The sequence below is a fragment of the Dasypus novemcinctus genome, chromosome 12, assembly GCF_030445035.2.
Source record: "Dasypus novemcinctus isolate mDasNov1 chromosome 12, mDasNov1.1.hap2, whole genome shotgun sequence".
Taxonomy (NCBI): Eukaryota; Metazoa; Chordata; class Mammalia; order Cingulata; family Dasypodidae; genus Dasypus; species Dasypus novemcinctus.
The window spans coordinates 9,304,403-9,329,854 of NC_080684.1; the positions used below are offsets into that span (position 1 = coordinate 9,304,403).

The following is a 25,452-nucleotide window of genomic DNA, read 5'->3' on the forward strand; positions in this document are numbered from 1 at the left end:
CTGGAAAGTAGTCTGCTTGCATTCTTCTTTGAAGGAGTTCAAATTAAAAAAAAAAAAAAAAGAAATCTGTGCCATTGGAGACTACCCTAGTGTAAATAATTACATTATTAAAAAGCATAATTTTAAAAACGAACCAAAACACAGATCATTTCCTTGGCATATGGTACCTGCCCCCGGGGCAATTGCCATAATGTCCTAAGTAACCACATCCTGGTTGTAGCAGTCTTTGGTCATAACCGGAGAGCATGTAGATATCATGGTTATGATAGGAACCACGTATGTATTACACTTACGTAGATTTAATGGGCATTTCCGCATTCCCCAATATTTGTTTTAAATTGAAGTAAAAACTTCTTGGTTATTACCAAATAAAAATGGCTACTAGTCCAGGTTATGGTTATTTATGACTGCATGCACACACACACTCTATCAATTCCAAAAAAGGGTGATTATAAGGGTTAGTGTATTGACTCTGCAGATATGTATAAAGAGAGATGTCTAGATGTATGATATACTACAAAAAATACAATTGTCTTGTTAGCATGGGGGATACCAGACACATTTCATGAGGAAGTACTTAGTTTCACCCATTAGGAAAAATTCTTGTGTTGGGAGTAACTTGTAAAGACTGTATCTAACATGTCAAAAGAAGTTGTTTGGGGAAAATAACTCTGTACATGGGAATTTTCATATGTGTACATGTACTGCTATAAAATCTGTGGTCTGGCTTTATCAATAAATCCTGGGGATTTGGCTAAGAATGGAGCCAGATGAATGGCTTTGAGGCTGAAGAAGCACGTAGTAGGGTGACAGAAACATAACCCTCATGCCCTGACTGGCCACACCTTGCTAATTATGTAAGAAGCAGAGCAGTGGACGCACCATCTTTGCATCCGTCATTGCACCTGCTTTGTAGAAGACTTGCTAGGACTTGAGGTGGTTGCTGCCCTTTGTCCATATTCTTGTCCCTTGCTTGGAAAATGTTGGTAACTTATAATGCATGAAACTGAGGACAGCAGGAGGTGGTGGGGAAGTGAAAAGGAGGCAGAGAACCTTCCAAGGTACAGTAAAGAAGGGGTGAGTGTGTGGTGGGGGTGAGGGTGAGGCTTACGTTTCCCCCCAGTTTTGTCCTTTAACAATAGTGGTGAGACAGGAATTTGATTTAAAGGCAATTCTATTTAGACCTATTTTTTTCTTTTTTAATATGTTTTTCTATTTTTGTTTTTTTTTCTTTATTTTTAGACCAATTTTTAAATAAATTCTTTTATATGGTGTAGATAAGAATGGGGAATACAGGTAGGGTAGCTTGCATACTTCTAGCTATTTGCTCTCGGCTTAGATGTCTAACGCAGATTATTTTTAAATGCATTACAAATATGCCTTCTAATCCCCCCAAACTCTCAAAGCATTTTGAAAAATAACTGGCCTCTACTTCTGGTTCATTGCATGATCTAGCAATGTTTTCACTGGGTTAGTTACATGGGATTGGAAAGAAGGTTGTTATGAGTATGGTGTTGGCCATTTGTTGCTCTCCAAAAAAAAGCTTTTTTTCAGGAAAATTATGAATCTGTGTTTGAAATGGTTGTAGAAGAAGATGCTAACATGAACTGTCTTGATTTTTTCTCATCAGTATCTTGCTTTCTTTTCATATATATGCTGTATGATAAAATACTAAGGACTTTGTGTCTGCCTCATCTGAACCGTTCATACCGGCCTCATGTGGTCAAATTTCAATATAGGTGAACAATTCCATAAACATATTATAAAATTTAGGAAATAAATGAAATATAAATATTTTATTTCTATAATAAACATTGCAGTGTAATCATTTGAGGAATTCTTTGGTAATTTCTTATAAATTTCCTATAAACTTTATATTTATTGTATAATTCAACTCCACATCTAGGTATTTCCTCATAAGAAATAGAAACAAAAATATAGAATCTCTTCTCATAATAGTACAATATTTACAGTAGTCCAAATGCCCATCACCAGGTCAATGGAGAAACATTGGTATAGCCATACAGTGAAATACTACTCAGCAATAAAAAGGCATGAATTACTGATACAGGCAATTCCAGAACATTATGCTGAGTGAAAGAAAATTTATAAAATTTTCATTTATGTGCAACAATTAATGACAGAAAGCAGATCAGTGATTGGCTGGAGCTGGGGAGAATGTAAGAATTTACTTAAATTAGCATGAGAAAATTTTGGGGGTGCTGGAAATTATTAAAATATTGACTGTGATCATGGTTAAAGGGCTTTGTACTTTTATCAGAACTCATCAAACTATATACGTAAAATGAGTATGTTATATAAAATTGTATAATTATATATTATAATTATAAATTGTATCTAAATTAACTCAATTTTGAAAGAATATTGAGTGCATGAGAACAAATGAGTATGTGATAAAAGTGAACTTGCAAAATAAAATGGGGCAAGAGAACACACCCAAAAGAGCAGGACTTTGGAATTGTTTTGAATTTCACTTGTATTGAATTATAAAGTGAGTAGAAGTCAGTATTTTTTTTTTTACACTGCCAGCAAGATCAGAATTAGCCAAAGATTATTACTGAGTGTAGTTTAGACATCATGCTAAGCACTTTGCATACATAAATTGTTTGATCCTCCCCCAAACCCCTAGAGGTAGATTTTTTTTTTTTAATATGGAATACTTCATGAATTTGTATGTCATCCTTGTGCTGGGGCCATGCTAATCTTCTCGGTATTGTTCCAGTTTTAGTAATGTGTCCCAAAGCAAGCACCCTAGAGGTAGATTTTAAAAACTAGACTTAGGGAGACTTATTAAAGTAGCCAAGGTCACATGCTAATGAATGACAGGGCTAGGATTTGAATCAGACTGATGCAAAACAATAAATGCTTTAAAGTTATACTCTAATAAATGTCTTTTAATCATCATTTCTTATGTCATTATGGAAATAGCAATGTTAGGGATGTTCAAATATAGATAAAGCATTTTGCAAACTAGAGCATTGTACCCATGCTCATTTATTCAATAAGTATTTGAACATGTATTGTGTGCCAGAAATTGTGCTAGATACTGAGAATATGACAGATCCCCTGCCCTTGTGGGTCTAAAATTGTAGGCAGTAAAGCGAAGCAATTGAAATACTGTGTGATGAGAGAGTCACCATGCTATAAGACCATGTTACATAGGCAGCCATCACTTTGGAGGTGGCAATATCTACGTGCGATCTGATAGATTAATTAGAGTGTGCTCTCTGTGTGTAGAAAGTGGTGGTGATGGTGGAGGAATGGACTCGGTAGAGATTTATGGAAAAGTCTAGGAAAGAGAGAAGTTGAGTAGAGGGGTTCATAAGGCTGTAGGGTAGAATGGAAAGGGGCAAAGTGACAAGACAGAAGGTTGAAGTGGTCAGCGGGAGCCAGACCTTTCTGTTTCTTCAACTAGGATATCCATGATTTGTCATCCAACCCAGAATATTTTTTTTATTTTTTTATTTTACTTTTTGTAGGCAAGGGATTAACAAGTTTATTAAGAAATAAGAAGAGATAGTACACAACCCCAGACATAGCGCTGCCATGGTACAGGGTGAGACTCACACTTTGGGTTGCAGGTTAGGCCTTTTTAAGACCTTTCCTTTCCCTTTTCCTAATGTTGGGGAGGGGGCCCAGCTGTTTGCTATCCTGATTGGTTGCCCTCTGACCTCCACCAGTTAGCTTTCAGGAGACAAATGACGAGGCGTTTTGTTTGGAGGTATCTGGGACCAATGGAGAGAAATGTTTGAAGTATTCCAGGACCCATGGGTAGGTCTGTTGTTTGGAGGCATCCAAGACCAATGGGGAGGCGTGTTTGGAGTTATCCAGGACCAATGGGGAGGTCTGTTGTTTGGAGTTATCCTGGGCTATCTCTTCAACCAAGGGTTTCCATGGGATCTTTTCTGCCTTGTTCTTGGTAGCAGCTTTCCCTCAGGGGCGAACTCGAATATTTGAAAGGGTAAGGAGCACTATTAATACTTATGCCAAGATAACAGGTCCAAATTATTGGGCCTGTCCCTGGCAAACAGGCTACTACATAAGCTTTGGTAGGGAGTGTGGGATTTTTAAGTAATTTTGGGAAGGCTTTAAGCAGGGAATTAAAATGATTAAATTCTAACTCGCGTCGTAACTGTTAATAAGCTGTGGCAGAGGGTGCAGGAGTATGGGTAGTATACTTTAGAATATTTTTAACTTCTGGAAGTGTATACATGATACTTTTGAAATCTTTATATTTTCTGTGGAAATTATAGTCACTCAAGAAATGTTCATTACAAAAGAAAAGCATTGCTTTTCTTTAATGTATTGACAGTCAAAAGTATAAAGTACCTTTTTAAAGTGGAATCATTTAATATTTTCTCATCCTAGTCATATAAACATGATTTTTAAGTAAATATTCTAAATAACATAAAGTCCATGAAAAGAAATAGAAAATAAGTTTTTCCAAAAGGTATTCCAAAATGGATACAAATTTTTTCCTCTGGCACTTTGTAAGGCCCTGTTATCCCAGAGTTAAAGTTTAACATTCCATAACAAAAAGAAAATATTTGATTATGATTGTTTCATTGTTTAAAAAATTTGTGAGAGGTGTGCTAAAATGAGAGAATACTTTATTACATTTTATACTCTGAGATTGTCTTCATTCATTTGAATATTCACAAGTATGTATGAAATGCCTAAAATGTGTATGAGCGCCTATAACAACATATTGATACCCCTTTTAGGTATGTGCACACTTATACTCCATTCTCTAGTTTTCAGGGGTAAGGCAGATAAGAGTCAAATCTCATAGGACCTGGTTGGCCATGATAAGTTGTTTTGCATTTCCTAGGAACAAAGAGAAGTCACTGAGGGCTTTAAAATGGCATATTTTAACCCATATTTCAAAAATATCACTTTGCCTGCAATTGGAGAATGGGTTGCCAGGAGTGTGTCAGAGGAAGATAAGGTGGGTAAAAGTAATTAGGAGGTGGTGGCCAAGTGAGAAATCCTATTGGCCTAGAGTGGCTTGAGGGTGGTGGAGAGAAATGAGTAGATTCAAGAAGTATTTAGAAGGCAAAAGCAATGGAATGTGGTGATGGATACATTAGGAGAGGAAGCGGCCAAGGATGACTCAGAGTTTACGGCTTGTTCAAGTGAGTGAATAGGTATGACATTCACTGAGATAGGCAGATGACAGGTTTGGTAGGAAATCTTGAAACACAAGAGGATAGTCAAGAAGTAGTTGGATGAAAAGTCTGGGACTCAGAAGAGAGTTATGGTCTAGCAATGAAAGTGTGACAGTCAACTGCATATAAAAGGTAAGGGAAGCTCTATGTGAGAATGAGATGCTCTTGGAAGAGACCTTAGAGAAGAGAGGGCCTAGGATATTTAATATTTAGTAATCAGGTGGAGGAGAAAGAGGCTGTAGAGACAAAGAAGAAAGAGCCAGAAAGGAAGGAATAAAACCAGGAAAATATGGTATTGTGCAGATAGGTAGGTGATTTACTAGAAGTCTGAGTTTTTCAGTTGTATTTCATGTATAATAGTTGGAACTAATTTTACTGTTGCTCCAGTTAAAGGAAGAATTCTCAAATGGAAAGCTACTGTGATTCCTTTGCTTCTTTCATCTGTTTACTCATATTGTTTGTGGGTGGGACCCAGCAAATAGAACTATAAGTACTTTGGAAGAAGCCTAGGTTTATTAATTTAACAGAAAAATTTGAAAAACTAACATTTTCATTATTTATTATGTGCCTATGCTTAGTATTTTATTGCTTTTGTGAGAAAATTGAGCCCTGCCTACCTGAACTGACACCATCTTCCCTGAGTATTTAATTTTAAAATTGTATTTAGAGTTTATCAAATAGTTTATGGTTTAAATAGTGATATTTTTATAGAATTCTTATTTTTCCCAGCTTGGCTTATTTTCTTATAACAGGGGAGAATATAATGTATATATATTACAGCTAATATATACAAAAATGACTTCTATCCAGGATGACTCCCACTCTGAATAATCTGTAAAATCAGGCAATTCATTTCTAGTACATGCTTTCCTGTCCTCCCTCCTTCTTCCACTTTCCCATCCTCTTTCTCCTTCCCCCTCTCTACTATTATTCTTTGCTCCCTCTTCCTTATATCCTGTCCCCTCTATTTACCAGAGTAAAAAGAAATGATATTGAGAACAAAAAAACAATAGAATCAACAAAACCAAAGTTGGTTCTTTGAGAAGATCAACAAAATTAACAAACCCTTGGCTAGACTGACAAAGTGAAAAAGAGAGTAAATGAAAATAAATAAAGTAAGAAATGGGAGGGGGGAACATTCCCACTGATCCTGCAGAAATAAGAGACATCATATGAAGATACTATGAACAGGTGTATGCCAAAAAACTAGTCAGTGTACATGAGATAGACAAATTCCTAGAAAGACAGGAACCACCTAAAATGACCCTAGAAGAAATAGAAGACTTCAGCAAACCAGTCACAAGTGAAGAGATTGAAATAGTCATCAGAAACCTCCCAAAGATAAAAAGCCTGTTACCAGATGGCTTCACAGGTGAATTCTACCAGTCATTCAAAGATGATCTAATACTAATTTTGCCCAAGTGCTTCTGAAATTTTGAACAGGAAAGAATGCTACCAAGCTCATTCTGTGAAGTCAAAATCACCCTAATATCAAAACCAGATAAAGATACTATGAAAAAAGAAAATTACAGGTGAGTATCTCTAATGAATATAGATTAAAAAATCCTCAACAAAATACTTGCAAACTGAATCCAAAAGCATGTTAAAAGAATTACATGACATGATCAAGTGGGTATTATCCCAACTGTGCAAGGGTGGTTCAACACAAGAATATCAATCAGTGTAACAAACCACGCTGATAAACTGAAGAAGAAAAAAATCACATAATTCTCTCAATTAATGCAGAAAAGGCATTTGGCAAAATATGGAACCTTTTCTTGATAAAAACACTCCAAAAGATAGAAAAAGAAGCTTTCTCATTAGGGTGAAGTGCATATATGAAAAAAACTGCCGCTAGCAATGTATTCAGTGGTGAAAGACTGAAAGCTTACCTGCTGAGAATAGGAACAAAACAAGGATGCCAACTGTTACCACTGTTATTCAATATTGTGCTAGAAGTTCTAGTTAGATCAATTAGGCTAGATAAAGAAATAAAAGGCACCCAAATAGGAAATGGAGAAGAAAAGTTTTCACTATTTGCTGATGATATGATCTAATATCTAGAAAACCCTGAAAAACCCACAGGAAAGCTAGTAGAATTAATAGACGAGTTCAGCAAGTAAGATGCCAGAATAATATTCAAAAAATCAATAGCCCATCTGTACACTACTGATGTGCAATCTGAGGAGGAAATCAGAAAAAACAATTCCATTTATAATAGTGACTAAAATAATAAAATATTTAGGAATAAACAACCAAGGGTGTAACGAACCTGAATCCAGAAAACTGCAAAACATTGCTAAAAGAAACCACAGAAGACTTAAATAAATGGAAGGACGTTCCATGTTCATGGATTGAAAGATTAAATATTGTTAAGATGTCAAATAAATAAATGGGACCTCCTCAAAATGAAATACTTTTGCACCTCAAAGGACTTTGTAAAAGGGTAAAAAGACAGTTGACTCAATAGGAGAAAATATTTGGCAATTACAAATCTGATCAGAGTGTACTATCTATGATATAGAAAGAGATCATAAAACTCAACAGTAAAAAGACAAATGACCCAATTAAAAAATGGGCAAAAGACTTGAAAATACAGTTGTCTGAAGAATAAATACAAATAGTGAAGAGACACATGAAAAAAATTTCAACATCACTAGCAAATAGGGAAATGCAAATCAAAACTACAAGATATCATTTCACACTGGACATGCTTAAAAAGTTGGAAAACTGTAAATGTTGGAGAGGATGTAGAGAGATAATGCTTATTCACTGTTGGTGGGAATGTAGAATGGTACAGTCACTGCGGAGGACTGTTTGGCTGTTCCTAAGGAAGGTGAATATAGCCTTGCCATGGGACCCTGCAGTACCATTACTAGATATGTACTTGGAAGAACTGAGAGCAGTGACACGAACAGACATCTCTACACTGAAGTTCACAGTGGCATTATTCACGAATGCCAAAACAACCTGGGTGTTGATCAGTGTATGAATGGATAAACAAATTGCGGCTTATGCACATGATGGACTGTTATTCAGCAGTAAGAGGAAATCATGTCATGAGGCATATGACAACATGGATGAAACTGGAGGACATTATGTTGAGTGAAGCAAGCTCTATGATTGAGTTATTATGAACTAAATATATTTGTAAACTCATGGAATTAATAATTAGAATATATTTTACCTGAAAATAGAATGAGGGTAGAGAATTGAAAACCAGTGGTTAATCTGTGCAGAATTGGTTAAAAGGTTGTTTGTAAATCTTTGGAAATGAAATGGTGAGAGCACATCATGGTGTTTGTGACTAGCAGAGCTATTATGTGTATATGATGATGGTTGAAATTACTAGAAGGAAAGCTAAAAAATGTAACATGGGACTGTATAATATATTGATACCTCTTGTAAATTACAAATATGATAATATTGCATATCTGAGCCTTTTTACAAAATATAAATACAAATAGAAGTATATAGAATAGCAGCATTGTTTGGCAGGAGAGGCATAAAGATATTGAGAGGTGATGAGTTTGTTTGGTTTGGGTTTAGTTTATTATTATTACTGGAACAATTAAAATGCTCTACAGTGATTGAAATGATGAATGTACAACTATGTGATTATACTGAATACTGTTGATTGTACACTTTGGATGGATTTGTGCTTTATTAATATGTATCAATAAAATTGATTAAAAAATTAAATACCAAAAATGAAACTCAAGAGGAACATTTCATTCATTCTACAAATATTTATTGAATACACACTATTTGCTAGGCATTACAATAGATGTTAGGGAGATAGTGGTGAAGAATCGAAATTTCCTGTTCTTATGGTGCTTATATCCTGATTGAAAAGATGGACAATAAACAAACAAATGAAAGAAAAAAAGGAAGAAAATGAAGGTAAGGGACAGAGAGACACTTGGGGTAAAAATAAACAACCAAACAACATTAAAAAAAAAACCTGAAAGGTACAAAGACACAGAAACCATAACCATATTAAGAAAATGAGATACAAGAACAGATAGAGGCACATATGAATACTTGATCACATAATGTTTCTATGTTCTGACCTTTAAATACAGCCACTTAAGATTATAACTCTATATCATTTTTAACAGAACAAACATATCAAGAAGTACTGGAATGTACTAGAAATTTGTTACCTGTGCTGGGTGAATTTACACTGAGGGTTGGATCTGGTTTTGGGTTAGACTTCTGCTTTGGTGTACAAATTATCTTTCTTTCAGACATTAATCAGGTTTGTGGACATAGCCTCAATCTGTAACAAAGACAAATCTAAATATTATTATTTATGTTAAGGATTAGAAATAAAAATAAAAAAATTAAATGGGGTGTTTTGGAGCTGAATGTATCCCAGAAAAACAACTTAAGAACTTAAGATTAATCCATTTCTGTGTATGTTGACCCATGTAAAGAGGACCTTTGATGAGATTACTTCAGTTAAGGTATGGCCCAAGGGTGGCCCTTAATCCTATTCCTGGAGTCCTTTAAGGACAGAATGAAACTCACAAGGATTGAAAGCCACAGAGGGAGCAGCCAGAAGCTGAACATCATGGGAACCTGGATGAGTAGGGCGAGACCTGGAGATGCCGCCATATGCCTAGCCGTGTGACAAACTAAAGCCCGAGGACATCCAGCAGGCAGCCCCAGAATGCCACAGTCTTTGTGGAGAAAACATTACCCTGATGAGGCCTTGATTTGGACTCTTCCCTAACCTCAGCTCTGTAAGCCATTAAATCTTCATTGTTTAAGCTAGCCCATTGCATGGTTTGCTTGAGGAGCCAAGGAAACGAAAACACTAAAAAAGTGAATATATTGACCAGGCTGATTACTTTACACTGTATAATTATTCCACAAGTGAATTTTGTCTAGGGAGCTACTTTCTGAAGTAAGGAGCTTATCTTAGCACTTTCTCTTGATACCTTTATCTTTAACTATTTCACTTTCTAGGATTATAAATTCCATTTATTTTACAAGTAATCTGGTGAAATGGAAGTGTCAGTTATTTGGCTTTTTCGTGTATTTGTCTGATAAGGTTCAACTAAACCCGACCTTGAAGGAACAGCTTAAAATCATATTAGGTCATTTCAGAAAAATGCTTAAATTCAGATTACTGTTGGTTAACCATTCAGAATGTCTGAGAATGATCTTTGGAATTGTTTTTACATTTGGTTAGAAAGAATCAACAACATTTTCCATAGAAAAATACTAAAAGCAATTAAATTCACATTTTAAAAGTGAGATCTTTTGGGCAGACTTTTTTTTCACCAACCTTTTGGGCAATATTTTTAGAAAGAGTCATCTTTCATTTTTTATTTCAATTTATATATTGGAGTAGGAAAAACAGTATTTCACAAATCCTTTTTGCAAACAGAGCTTTGCTTTAATTTCCAGCATAACAGCAAGGATAAGGTGCTTCTAATTTGGTAAAATTCATATTAGGAAATTGGGTTTAGTTCCTTCTCAAAATCCATATTAACTTACATATTCTAGATAGTCTCTGATTAAACAAGCTAGTGCTATCGATTAGAAATATCAGGATGCTTAAAGAAATGCAATATGTAGCAGATCCAAGGTATGACTCCAATTGTACACACGTTAATGTGAGATTATTTGTGTTTCATTTTTTTATGTAGTAGCATTATTTGGTCAATGTTGTCATGTAATCATTAGTAATAACCACATTCTTTCATGTAAAAATGGCCATGTAAAAATGGCTGAGATTATGAGCAAATTAGAAGGGAAATTAAAGTATATTAGTTCCATTAAAATTTTTAAGAGAGTCCCATGTATTTGCCCATTACCATACTAAGCAAGGCAATACTGCTGTTTAAAAAAGGAAGTGCAAAGAATCTTATATAAATGTGTGTGCAATTGGAGTCATAATTGGATCTGCTACATTCTGCATTCCCTTTATTTAACCCTTTGAACAACATTAGTATTTTTCACACTTTGCCACTGGTAGTATTTCTAAAGATAGAAACAAGTGTGTTTATAACCCCGGTATTCAATTAATTTCCTACAAAGTGACCCCTTGTAATCAAGATTTTAAAAAAATAATTTTGTGATTTTCTTTATTAAACTCCATACAGTCTATCTCCTTTTTTTCAATCATACAAGCAACATGTTTTAAGATTGTTTTTATCTAGTGAAAATGATGATCCAGAAAGAGGCCTGTATTTGTTTTGTTGCTTCATGAATTCCACGAGGACATAGCTATATATAGATAAAAGAGAATGATTTTCTGTCATTTAGGCTCATCAGGATGTGCAAAATACATAGGGGTTCTGGAATTCCCTTTAACAGTTTATGTAGACCTTTATCACAAAGTAACTTTCATCAGATTTTTTATATAGTTATATCACATTTTATTTAACCATTCACCAGCTGATGTCTACTTGGATTATTTCCATTTTCAAGGCTCTTACAAATAATCCTTATGTGAACATTTGTATACAAGTTTTTGCACGGACATATGTTTCATTTCTCTTGGGTGTATATCTAAGTATAGAATGGCTGGATCATATCATTAAGTCTATGGTTATCATTTCGAGGAACTGCCAAACTATTTTCCTGACTGACTACACCATTTTACAGCTGAACAACAAGGCATAGGGTTCCAATTACTCTCCATGCTCAGCAACTCTTGTTATTTTCTGCCTTTTTTATGTTAGCTGTTGAGTGGGTATGAAATAGTATGTCAATATGATCTTGATGTTCATTTCCCTAATAACTAAAGATGTTGAGCATCTCTGCATGTTTCACTGGCCATTTCTATATCTTCTTTGAAGAAATGTCTAATCAAATACTTTGTTATTTTTATTTGGCTTAGTTAACTTATTTTTATGTGTTTTTGTTACTGGAGAAGTTGTAGGTATAGGGACTAATCGTAAAGAAAATACAGAGTTACCATATAAGTCTCCTTATACAAACAGTTTTCCCTGTTATTAACAGTTTGCATTAGTGTGGCACCATTGTTACAAATGATAAAACAATATCTTTATAATCATACTATTAGCTATTGTCCATAGTTTACATTACAATTCACTGATTTTTAAAAATTTTATTCTAGTAGCATTTATACAACCTAAAATTTCCCTTTTCAAACAGTCAAATCTATAATTCAGTGAATTAATTACATTCACAGTGATGTGTTACAATTACTACCACTCATTACTGAAATTTTCTATCACCCCAAACAGAAACTGTACAAATTAAGCATCTCCCTTTTCCCTACCCTTACCCCAGCCCCTGGAAAACGGGATTCTAGTTTCTGACTATCAATTTGCTTATTCTAAATATTTCATAATAGGGGGATCATACAGTATCCTTTTGTTCTTCTTACTTCACTCAACACAGTGTTCTTTAAGGTTCACCCATGTTGGCAAATGTACTAGCATTTCATTTTTTTTTTTTGTAATAATAAACCTTATTTGTAGAGATATTTTAGATTTACAGAAAAATTACACTGGAAGTATAGGGAATTCCTATGTAACTCACCCCCACACCTACCCACATACATAGTTACCCCTATTATTAACATCTTACTGGTGTGGAGCTTTTGTTACATTTGATGAACCATTATTGGAACATTGCTACTAATCAAAGTCTATAGTTTACATTATGATTTATACTTCATGCTGTACAGTTTTATCGGCTTTGACAAGTATATAATGTCATGTATCCATTATTGCAGTATCCTGCAGAACAATTTCACTGCCCAAAAAAATACCCTGTGTTCCATCAGTTCATCCCTCCCCGTCCCTCTGAAGCCCTGGCAACCACTGTCTTTATATCAATGCTACAAATTCTTCTCTTAATCCAAGATAATCACTACAATAACAGTAAATCTATTTTGGTCCTTGGTTACACTCTCCCCTTTTCTTTGTTCTTTCCTCATTTTTGAGGGATTTGAGATAATGTCCAGTTTGAGTGCTTCAGCCTGAGAGGGGACTTAGATACTATGGGGCAGATGAAAGGAATTGCTTTGCCTGTAGTTGTAGATATGCCTTGATTTTGGGGGATGGAATTTAACCACCATCATCGTTTTGTTACTTGTCCAGGGCAAGCCTGAAGAACTGGAGAGTCGTAGTTGACTGCAACTCTTCTGGGATTCAGGACTCAACCAGCATATGAACAATCCAAAGATTTAATTCTCTGCGTGTATACTTATGGGTATATTGAAAATTATAAGTTCATATAAAAGGAGTAGAAGAATCAAGAGTAGGGGAATGATAAATGAGTACAACTATGTTATATATGTTATACTGGGGAAATAGATTACTGTATATTTCCCAAAAGGGCATGCCAAGGGGGTGATGATTTCACGAGGCTGTGTACCCTACCTCTGGCATCTGGGATCCCTGGAGCTATCGGGAGTACTCTTGTCTGAGGCTTTGTTTACTGTGGCTGTTAATGAAATATGTCTGAGACTTGTGTAAGCATAGCCTGCCCACTTTGAAATTTCTTGGCCATAAAAACTTTTTAACGTTTCCCCATTTTGGTCAAGTTTTTCCTCCAAACGCGTCACTGGTTAATGCTTGGTGATAATCCCTCAGTGCCAGGGAAGCTCATGCCAGGAGTCATGTGCCACCAAGGCAGTGAATTCATTTGCTGAGTTTACCTTAGAGCAAGGCCACATTTGAGTAACAAGGAGGTTTTTAGGAGGAAACAATTAGGCATTAATTATAATTAGGCTAAGTTTCACTATTACAAGAATATGGTTTGTAATTACAAGCATTAACAATGAGGACTTGGCATTTTGGCCTGTTTTCTTTCGTTAGGCACTGCTTACATATTCCAAGAATCTTTGCCATTTTATTTAAGAAAGTAGCAGTGTTTCCCCAGGATGGAAGTTTAATATTAGCTACTGTTAGGGCTTCTATCAGGGAAACAAACTTACGACAACACAAACACATTCATAGACATATGCGTTAGGTGCATTTTTCCCATTTATCACCCACTATTAATATCCTATACTAGTGACATACCTTTGTTATAGATCCTGAAAGAAAATTCTTATATTTGTATTCTTAACCACATTCCTTGGCCACTGAGTTACACAGTCAACCATTTTATCCTCTAGCCTTTCTTCCAGTATCATGGATGCCCCAAAACTTCCCCTTTCAACCACATTCACACACTTCAGCACTGTTAGTTAAGCTCATATTGCTGCACTACCATTACCTTCATCCATTTCCAAACCCTTACCATCAATCTAATTATAAATTTGGCACAGAGTAAGCATTGGCTCACCAATCTCTACTCCATTTCTATCTCCTGGTATTCTATCTTCTAGACTCTGCCTCTGTGAGTCTCCTCACTATCCTGACTTTGTATCAGTAGATCATACAAAAGTATCTGACTTATTTCACTCAATGAAGAGTCCTCAGGATTCATCCATGTTGTTGCATGTACCAATACTTCATTCTTCTTATAGCTGAATAATATCCCATCATATGTATAGGTCACATTTTATGTATCCATTCATCTGTTGATGGACATCTGGGTTGCTTCCATCTTTTGGCAGTTGTGAATAATGGCACTGTGAACATTGCTGTGCATATTTCTGTTCATGTCCCTGCTTTCACTTCTTCTGGGTATAAATCTAGTAGTGGGATAGCTGGATCATATGGCAATTCTATATTTAGCTCCCTGAGGAACCACCAAACTGTCCTCCACAGTGACTGCATCATTCTACATTCCCACCAGCAGTAAATGAGTATTCCTGTTTCTCCACATCTCTCCAACACTTGTAGTTTTCTGTTTTTTTAATAGTAGCCAGTCTACTAAGTATGAAATGATATCTCATTGTACTTTTGATTTGCATTTCTCTAATAACTAGTCATGTTGATCATCTTTTGTTTTTTAACCATGCATATTTCCTCTTTGGAAAAGTTTCTTGCCGATTTTTAAATTTGTTGTTTGTCTTTTTACTGACTTGTAAGGTTTCTTTATATATGTTGGATATTAGACCCTTATCAGATATGTGTTTCCAAATATTTTCTCCCATTGAATAGGCTGGCTTTTCTGTTACTTGTCAAACTCCTTTGAAGCCCAAAGGTTTTAATTCTGAGGAGGTTCCTTCTATCTATTTTTTCTTTCTTTCATTGCTTACACTTTGGGTGTAAGTTTATGAAACCATTGCCTATCTCAAGACTTTATAGATGCTTCCCTACATTATCTTCTAGCTGCATTATGGTCCTGGCTCTTATATTTAGGTCTTTGGTCCATCCTGAGGTAATTTTTTGTGTAGGAGATGAGATGGGGATCCTCTTTCCTTCTTTTGGATATGTGTATCCAGCTCTCTCAGCACCATTTGTTGAAGAGGCTATTCTGTCCCAACTGAGTGGACTTGTCAGCCTCGTTGAATATCAGTTGGCTGTAGACATATAGACTATTTCTTAACTATCAGTTTGGTTCCATTGGTCAACATGTCTGTCTTTGTGCTAATATCGTTTAGACCACTTTAGCTTTGTGGTATGTTTTAAAACATACCAGGTAGTATGAGTCAACCAACTTCAGTTTTTTTCTTCAAGATGTTTTTTGTTATTTGGGGCCCCTTATCCTTCCAAATAAATTGGATAATTGGCTTTTAAATTTCTATAAAAAAGGCTTTTAAAATTTTTATTGGGATTACATTGTACCCATAAATCAATTGGGGGTAGAATTGATGTCTTAATGATATTTAGTCTTCCAATCCATGAACATAGAATAGCCTTCTATTTATATAGATCTTCTTTGATTTCTCTTAACAATGTTGTGTAGTTTGCTGTGTACAAGTCCTTTACATCTTACTTGAGTTTATTCCTAGATATTTGATTCTTTTAGTTGCTGCTGAATTTGGACTGTTTTCTTGATTTCCTCCTCAGATTGCTCATTACTAGTATAAAGCCACACTATGGAATTCTGCATGTTGGATCTTATATTGAATTGCTTTACTGAACTTACTAGCTCTGGTAACTTTGTTGTAGATTTTTTCAGGATTTTCTGCATCTAAGACCATGTCATCTGAAAATAGGGAAAGTTTTACTTCTTTCTTTCCAGTTTGGATGCACTTTATTTCTTTTCATTACCTGAGGGCTCTAGCAAGAACTTCTAGCACAGTGTTGAATAAGAGTGATGACAGGGGCCATCCCTGTCTTGTTTCTGACCTTAGAGGGAAAGCCTTTGGCCTTTTACCCTTGAGCATGATGTTAGCTGCGGGCTTTTCATATATGCCCTTTATCATGTTGAAGAAATTCCTTCTATTCCTATTATTCCTATATTTAAGAGTATTTTTATCAAGAAGGGATGCTGAATTTTGTTCATTTCCTTTTCTGCATCACTAGAGGTGATGAAGTTCTCCTTTGATCTGTTAATGTGTTGTATTACCTTAATTTTAAAAATTTTGAATCATCCTTAATAAAACCAACCATGATAAAACCCTCTAGATCAAGATGCATAGATCTTTTGATGTGCTGTTGGATTCAATTTGCAAGTATTTTGCTGTGGAGTTTTTGCATCTCAGTTCATTAGAGTGATTGGTCTGTAATTTTCCTCTTTTTTTGTAGCCTCTTTATGTGGATTTGGTATTAGGGTAATGTTAGCATCATAGAATGACTCTGGTAGCATTTGAGCAGCATTGGTATTAGTTTTTTTCAGAATGATGGGTAGAATTTATTTATGAAGCCACTGTTCCTGGGGTTTTCTTTGTTGGGAGTTTTTTGATGACTGGTTCAATAATTCAATATCATTATTTGTTACTTATCTGTTGAGGTCTTCTACTTCTTCTTTCAGGAGTATAGGTTTCTCATATATATTGAGAAATTTGTTCAGTTCTTCTAAGTTATCCAACTTATTGGTATACAATTTTTCATAGTATTCTCTTATGATACTGTTTATTGTGTGGAATCAATCAGTGATGATGTCCTCTCTCTTGTGTCTGATTTTATTTATTTGCACCTTCTTTCTTTTTCTCCCTTGTTAGTCTAGCTAAGGGCTTGTCAATTTTATTAATCTTCTCAAAAAAACAGCTCTTCATTTTGTTATTCTCCCTTTTGTTTTGTTTTTTTTTAAATTCTCAATTTCATTTAATTCTAATCTTTGTTACTTCTTTCCTTCCTTTGCGATTAGTTTGCTGTTCTTTTACTACTTCCTCTAGATGTGCAATTAGGTCTTTGATTTTAGGACTCTCTTATTTTTAAATGTAGTCATTTAAGGCTATAAATTTCTCTCTCATCATTGCCTTCACTGCATCTCATAAGTTTTGATATGCCGTGTTCTCATTTTCATTCACTTTGAAATATTTACTGATTTCTCTTGCACTTTTCTCCTTGTCCCACTGATTGTTTGAGTGTGTTGTTAACTTCCATGTATTTGTGAATTTTCCAGTCCTCCCCACATTATTGCTTTACAGCTTCATTTTGTAGTGGTTAGAGAAAGTGTTTTGTATAATTTCCATCTTTCTAAATTCATTGAGACTCGTTCTCCATATATTATGAATTTTCCCTTTCTCCATCCATTATTGATTTCCAGCCTTATTCTGTTATGGTCAGAGACAGTGTTTTGTATAATGTCAGGTTTTTAAAAACTTATTGAGACCTGTCCTGTGACCCAACATGTGGTCTAGCTTAGGATATGATCCATGAGTACTCAAGAATAATGTATATCCTGCTATTTGAGGGTACAATGCTTTGTATATGTCTGTCAGGTCTCTAACATATTACTGAAGATCTCTCTTTCCTTATTGATCCTCTGTCGAGATGTTCCATTTATTGCTGAGAGTGGTGTATTGAAGTACCCCACTATGATTGTAGAGGGATCTATTTCTCCCATAAGTTTGCCAGTGTTTGCCTCTTGTATTTTGGGATGCTCTGGTTAGGTGCATAAATATTTTTGATTTTTCTTTCTTTTCTGTAGATTGTCCTTTTTAGTAATACATAATGTCCTTCCCTGTCACAATGCTTTGCATTTGAAGTCTGTTTAGTCTTATATTACTATAGATGCCTTAGCACTTCTTTAGTTACTGTTTGTGGGAAAATCATTTTCCAACCTTTCATTTGCAACCTATTCATGCCCTTGGGTCTAAGATGAGTCTTTTGAAGACAGGCTATGAATGAGTCATATTTTTTATCCATTCTACCAATCTGTATCTCTTAGTTGGGGTGTTTAATTTATTAAAATCCAATGTTATTACTCATAAAGGCAGTAAAGCCATTTTATTCTTTAGGCATATATATGTCATATTTTATTTTTGTTTCTCTTTACCCTTTTAATTTACCTTACTAATAATCTCCCTTTTACACTCTTATCCAAATGTCTCTCTCCTTTCAACCTGCAGAACTCCATTTAGTATTTCTTGCAGGGCAGCACTGTTATTGACAAATTCTCTCAATTTCTGTTTATCTGTAAGTATTTTGGTCTCTCTGTCATTTTTGAAGGACTGTTTTGCTGGATACAGCATTCTTGGCTGGCAGTTTTCTTTTTCTTTCAGCAGCTTAATTATGTCACACTGCTGACTTCTTGCCTCCATGGTTTCAGATGAGCAATCAGCATTTAATCTTATTAAACATCCCTTATATGTGATGAATCTTTCTTTTCTTGCTGTTCTCAGGATCTCTCTTTATCTTTGGTGTTTAACAATCTGAAAAGTATGTGTCTTGGAGTAGGTCTACTAGAATTTATTCTGTTTGGAGTAAACTGTACTTCCTGGACATGTACATCTATGTCCTTCATAAGATTTGAGAAATTTTCCATCATTATTTCCTCATACACCTCTTCTGCCCCTTTTTTGTTTCTGTTCTCCTTCTGGAACACTCATAATGCATATATTTGTGTGTTTCATGCTGTCATTCAATCCCCTGCTTCTCTGCTGAAAATTTTCTTTTTTTTCATCTGTCAGTTCTGTGTGACTTTAGATGTCCTGTCTTCCACTTTACTAATTCTTTCCTTTGCCTATTCAAATATGGTGTTGTGTGATTCTAGAGTACTTTTAATATATTCCATTGTGCCTTTCATTAACATAATATCTGATATTTTTAAATGTATGTTTACAGTTTCTCCTGTGTGTTCACCCAGTGTCTTGTTAATATCCTTGATCTCTTCCCTCATCTCACTGAATTGATTTAGTAGATTTATTTGGATATCTTTGATTAGTTTCATATTCTGCATCTCCTCCTGCTTTTTAGTTTGTTTATTTGACTGGACCATATCTCTTGCTTCTTAGTGTGGCTTGTAATTTTTTGCTGATGTCTAGGCATCTCTTTATCTTGATGGATTAATTCTGTTGGTCAGTTTCTCTTTCTTGTTTAGGGTTTTATTTTTGTTTGGCTTTGTGTTAATGGTCTTCTTTAACTCTTGGTTTCACGTGTTCAAAATCTTGCAATTGTCCTTGTTTAATTGAAAAAAATAAGAGAACAACAAAAAATAAAAGTAATTTAAAAAGAAATAAAAGGACAAAAGGAAAAATACAAGACAACAGGAAGAGAAAGAAAGAAAAAAAGAAGAGAAAAAAATAAAAAAAATAAAAAGGGTAATTGATGCTTAATGTATGTAGAATTTTTAATAAGGTTTTATGTAGAAGTATGGAAATGAATAGAGCTGATGTTATAAGTAACACTGCCAATTTATAAATGATATGTAAAGGTGAATTGAAAGCTAGCTATAGAATAATCTAGGAAATGTATAACGTAGTGACCTCAGTGGAGGATGAAGATTTTGGTTAATAGTATAAATATAAGAACATTCTTTTATGAAGTGTTAAGAATATGGTGACAGGGAAAATTACAACTAATGTAACTTATGTTAATATAACATAATATGTTAATATAACAAAATTGTTAATATTGTTAATATAATTAACAATAATTATATTTTTTCAGAAATAGCAAAGAAGATATATTAATTCTAAAGGACAAAAATAGGGTATAAGGAGAAGGCTATAAGAAGGTTGGATGGAATTTTTATTTTTGGAGTAATGAGAATGTTCTAAAATTGGCTGAGCTGACGCAGCACAATTCTGTGATGACAATGAGAGCCACTGCGTATATACTTTGAATGGATTCTACAAAGCATGGGGCTGTAAACACAGGGAATGCAGTGGTGGATGATGGACTGTGGTTAGCAGGACACACATGAGAACATTCGCTCATGAACTAGAGCAAATATATAATACTCCTATAGGATGTTAATAATCAGGTGGGTTGGGGGAAAAATAAAACAAATGTAAGATATGAGCTATAGGCAGTTCATAGTTCTTAACAAATGTTTCGCAGCAACTGGTGCTGGGGTGATGTATGGGAACCCTGCATGATAATATGCATGTGTAAGTTCACAGCTTTTACTTGACACATTCTGTTTATATATGTGTATTTATGTGTAGTATACTTAAAATTTTATGAAAAAAAAAGTAGAAGAAAAGAGAAAATAAAAGGGCCCCCTTCTCAGGCCACCGGCTTCCATCTAGGCTCCTCCAGGTAGACAGCCCCTGTCCCCCAATCAGTCACCCTGGGCCCCACCTCTCCTGGATACCCAGATGAGGAAAGGGAGGAAAAAACAAAAAGAAAAAAATTGGCCTTGCGCGCAAGCCTTTAGCCTCTGGTGAGGTCCCCTAGCCAGCTGGGCGGTGGGCTCTTGGCCTGCTGCTCTTGCAGCAGTGGGCACACTTACCCTGCCCTGATTGCCCCCCAGCCCACCTCTCATCAGTGTCTGCTAGGTGCCCCACTGCCCGCTGCTCCCTGAGTGCCCCACTGCCACTGCTCCCTGGGTGCCCTGCTGCTCCCTGGGTGCCTGGCTGGGCACCTCCTTGCCAGCCTGATTGCCCAATGACTCCCCGTTAGATTTTGAAAAATGTCTTTAGTATATACTTGAGAGTAATCTAGATTGCAGTGCTTAGTTCAGGAGTCACAGGTTTCACTAGGAAAAATCTCGGGACAAATGGACAAATCCCATTCCAAATGAGTTGTTGGAAATCTGATAATTCTGTTATAAAGAATTATGTAACCTCAAAAGTCTCAGGCTTAATCAAGGTTTAGGAGTTAAAGGAATCAGAGCCATTCTTCTACAAGAACACAATAATTGTATTTCCTTTTTGATTGTTTCTAATGAAATCTCTTCAGTTTGACCAATTTAAATGATAGGTGATGAAGTATAATAGAGAAAGAGAACACATTCTTGAACTGGCAGACCCCTGGCAGAGAATGTGGGAACGGGGAGAGCAGCACTTGCAGTGAGAAGCAAGGGTACCCGCGTGATGAAGGCTAAGCAAGGAGCCGACTGCACTGCTGCAGGTGGCCGAGCGGCTGCTCATTAAGCGTGGACGCTTACCCTGGGGCTGCAATTCCGCTCCCTGTCTCCATCTTCTCATTGTCTCATCCCATGATTCTGTGTCTACTCCTTCAGACCTTCTGGCTATTTGGTCCAGTTCAAGAAATTAGTGTCCTGTCCAAAATCGGGCCTTCTGGAAACCTTTTCCTACTTTTGGTGGTCCTGATGATACAGTGCAATGAGCTGTAAAAATTATTACAGATCTGCCTGCTGAAAGACCATCACGAGACTTCATCCTGTGGAAGAACCTTGAGAATGAGCAGTGACCCATGTTGGCACAAAGCCAGCTTGCAGGCCCATGTCTAACGTGCTGGTATAGATTTAGTTCTGTTTAAGAAGATTCCATTGAGTATCTTTTTATGTAATATAATACCCTTGACCTAACTGCAAAAATGAATAAGATTTGTATTCGTTAGGATAGATTTAGTTCTGTTTAAGAAGATTCCATTGAGTATCTTTTTATGTAATATAATACCCTTGACCTAACTGCAAAAATGAATAAGATTTGTATTTGTTAGGAGTTTTCAAGTTACTGAAGGAGTTGAACAAAAAACAAACAAGTTCAGTGTGTTGTAACATATACACTACTTACCATAAACCAACATATGACGGTATGCTGGCTAGAAAGTACTAGCGACACGGCTTCTATGGGGGAAGCAGAACTTGAGATGGTTTGTGAAGGCTGGCTTGGATTCTGAAAATATGGGATTGCTGCTCTTCAGTAACCATGATCGAGTATGTCCCAGGAGTGTCCATTGGTGGAGGAAACAAAAGGGGAGCGTAGCATGTAGACTGAACACCATTTGTTAACATTATCTAAAACAAAGTTGTTTTAATTTGCCAGGTAACAAAATACCACCGACTTGCTGGCTGAAACCACAGCAGTTAATTTTCTCACAGTTTCAGAGGCTGAAAGTCCAAAACCAAAGTGCCAGCAGGGCCCTGCTTTCTTCGCAGGTGAAGGATGTACATGTCCGGTGCTGGCTTGCTGGCAAACCACAGCTCATTCAATCTCTGCCTCCATCACATGGCTGTCCCTCTTCCTGTTTGTCTCCTCATGTCTCCTGAATGTCCAGATTTCCTCTTCTTCTGGGGACTCCAGTCACATTGGGTGCAGGCCCACCTTGATTCAGTTTGGCACCACCTGAACTAATAACATCTTCCACGGTCCTCCAATCCACAGGACTGGATGCGGGGACCTCCACCTGCCTGTGGGGCATGACTCAATCCATAACAAAGTAAGTTTAGAAAGAGATGACCACCTGAAGCAGGGGTAGCAGAGAGGTTTGCTTGATGTCCACTCCATTCAGTGGGTGGTTAGCTGCTCAGAGCATTACGTTGCAGAGCTCATGATCTGCAGACTGTGGAAGCAAGGGTCCTGAGTAATTACGGAGGTCCAGGGCTTGAGGCGTTGAGGAAGGGCATTCGGGCCACGTGCTGTAAATCCCTGGTTTAAAGGGAAATCCCCTTCCTTAGACAAAGTATCTGCTCCATATGCTAGATTATTTTAATAGTTGTTAAATCTCATTTTTTATTATTCTAGTTGAAATTGATAGATGGTAAATGAATACTAGAACAAGGGAAAAAGAGGTGTCTTGGATTTTATAATTAAATTGAAGACAAATCTTAAAGGTTAATAAATAAATTGAGTTGATGTTTTTACCCTGATTTTTTGTTTGGACCAGGGATGAGAAGTGCAATACACACACACACACATACCCATACTCACATACATAGTCTAAGCCAAAATGTGTATGCTATTTAGTAAAATAAACAAAGTGTAAGATGATCATTATACCAATGACTAATCGTAAGGGTCTGTGGTTACGTTTGTATAGTGGGTAAAGGAAATTGAAGAAGGGGCTAATATAGTGAGGATAGTTATTCCTCAAATTCATTGCTGATTCTTTTAGTGAGGTCTCAAAGCAAAAGAGAAGAGTGTGGGTATGTATGTGTATGTGTGCACACGTATGGATATCAGTGAAACATATAAAGTGAATTATGTAGCCATGCCGATCTTTTTTTTTTTTAACATGCTGATATGTTGAATTCTATCTTATATTCACTTAGAGAAAATAAAAATAGAAACTTTCAACCAAATAAAAACAAAACGTTGGCAAGGAAGAGTAATTAGCTATCATTAATTTTTATGCTTATATTAAATTTTAAAACAACTTATTACTTTAAATTATGCAATAAAACACTTACAATCTATGATCCATATCTTAAAATATATGAAGGAGACTCTCCCTTCTTCCACACTGGTAATAGGTTCATATTGTTCTCTCAACATGCTTTGACATCTGGGACCAAGGGCCACAAGTCCAGTCTATGGCCAGTGAAACTGTTTCCTTAAAATCCACAACTTTGACCCAGCATTCTAATCATTTAACTTTTCTAAGGACTATTTGAAAAAAAAAGTATAGTTAAGGATATGTAAATACTTATAAATATTCCAGTTTGGGGAATATCTATACTTAAATCTTGTAATTTTGGTGCTATAAAACCATTCAAGTCATAGATACAATGCATACATCTGGTTTTTTATGTGATAATAAAATATTTTATTGGTAGAGCTAATCATGATAACTAATTGCAAAGAAGATCAAGCATTTTTGGCCATATGAAAGTAAACCTTAACCTGAACTCCTAAGTGTGAACAATTTATGAGACAAGTGTATTAACTGGTCACAAAATCCTGAGTAAAGCATAGCATCACTAGGAGTCAGGGCCAACCTCACATAAGCTGTAGCTCTCGGAAGTTTTCTTCTTGCCACTGAAAGATACTTTTTGTCATTGTCTATGTACATAGTGGCTTGTAGTGATTCAAAAATGCCATTAGAGGGCAATATTATATTGCTGTGAAGTTGAGAAAATGCACAGAACCTGCGAAAGGACCCGGATTACCCTGACTCTGTGCAAGAGTTTTGAAAATGGCCTTCTTAATAGCAAAATGAATTATTCAGTTTTATTCCTCATTTATTAGCATTTTATTTTTCTGAAACACAAATGCTGTACAATTTTAAGCTCTAAATAAGAGTTTCTAACTTGTGTGTTTTTAATTTGGTGGATACAGATACATAGTACAGTAAATAGCCTCAAATTTTATTTTATAATATTGGTTCCCACAATAAAAGGGGAAAAACATGTTTACAAAATGAACAGCAAACTTGTTTGTAATTTGAAACTCTAGAAATCTACATATTTATGTGGGCTTCTTTTTAAAGTTTAATGCTTATGTTAAAGAATATTTTACATGTATGATTTATAAATAAGAGCAACACTTGTACTGTCATTTACAAAAGTTATTTTTAAGTTTGAAAATACGTCTTGATTCATATAGCAAGTACGTTTATATAACAATGCATCTTTAAGTTTTACTTAATTCAAATATAATTATGGGTGAATAAATTAAGGAAAAGGTTTTATTTAAGGAAACTGTTCTATGGGACACCAAAAGCAAAGCAGGGTCCTATTTCAAATCTATGGATTTCAAATTCTATGGATTGGATTAAAACACATTGCAAAAAAAATATTGACCATCTAGGGAAAACATTAGGCATTAAGGAATTATATTAGAAGGACATTTTGCTCTAAAATGATAGTCATTTCTGGACTGTTCAATAGAGGTAGCCATTGGCTGAGCTGAGGATGAGGACCTGCCTGCCCCAGGGAAGCCCTTTTGTACAAATGGGTGGCAGTGACTGACCTCATGTGAGGGGGTGATGAGCACTGAGTCAATTAACTCACTCCTTTGGGGATTTGAACTAGACTCATGTCTCTCAAACATTTCTCTATACCATAAACCACCTGTTTGCTAGTTTACTTAATTGCTTCACTTACTTTAATTTAAGCCAATGTATTGTAATGGATACCATTATCATGAGTTGAAAACAGCGATGTGAGAAAAATAGCAAATGTATATAAAATAACT

General features: G+C 35.7%; 1 protein-coding gene and 1 non-coding gene across 4 annotated transcripts in view; one reads left to right on the top strand and one right to left on the bottom strand.

The window, feature by feature from the left end:
* The window catches only part of PDZRN4 (PDZ domain containing ring finger 4), a 398,006-nt gene that overhangs the window by 62,044 nt on the left and 310,510 nt on the right, over positions 1–25,452 (top strand). The gene's annotated exons all lie outside the window — the stretch shown is intronic.
* On the bottom strand, positions 2,667–2,771 carry LOC111764779 (U6 spliceosomal RNA). The gene has a single exon (XR_002797302.1). It is a non-coding gene; the product is annotated as a U6 spliceosomal RNA (small nuclear RNA).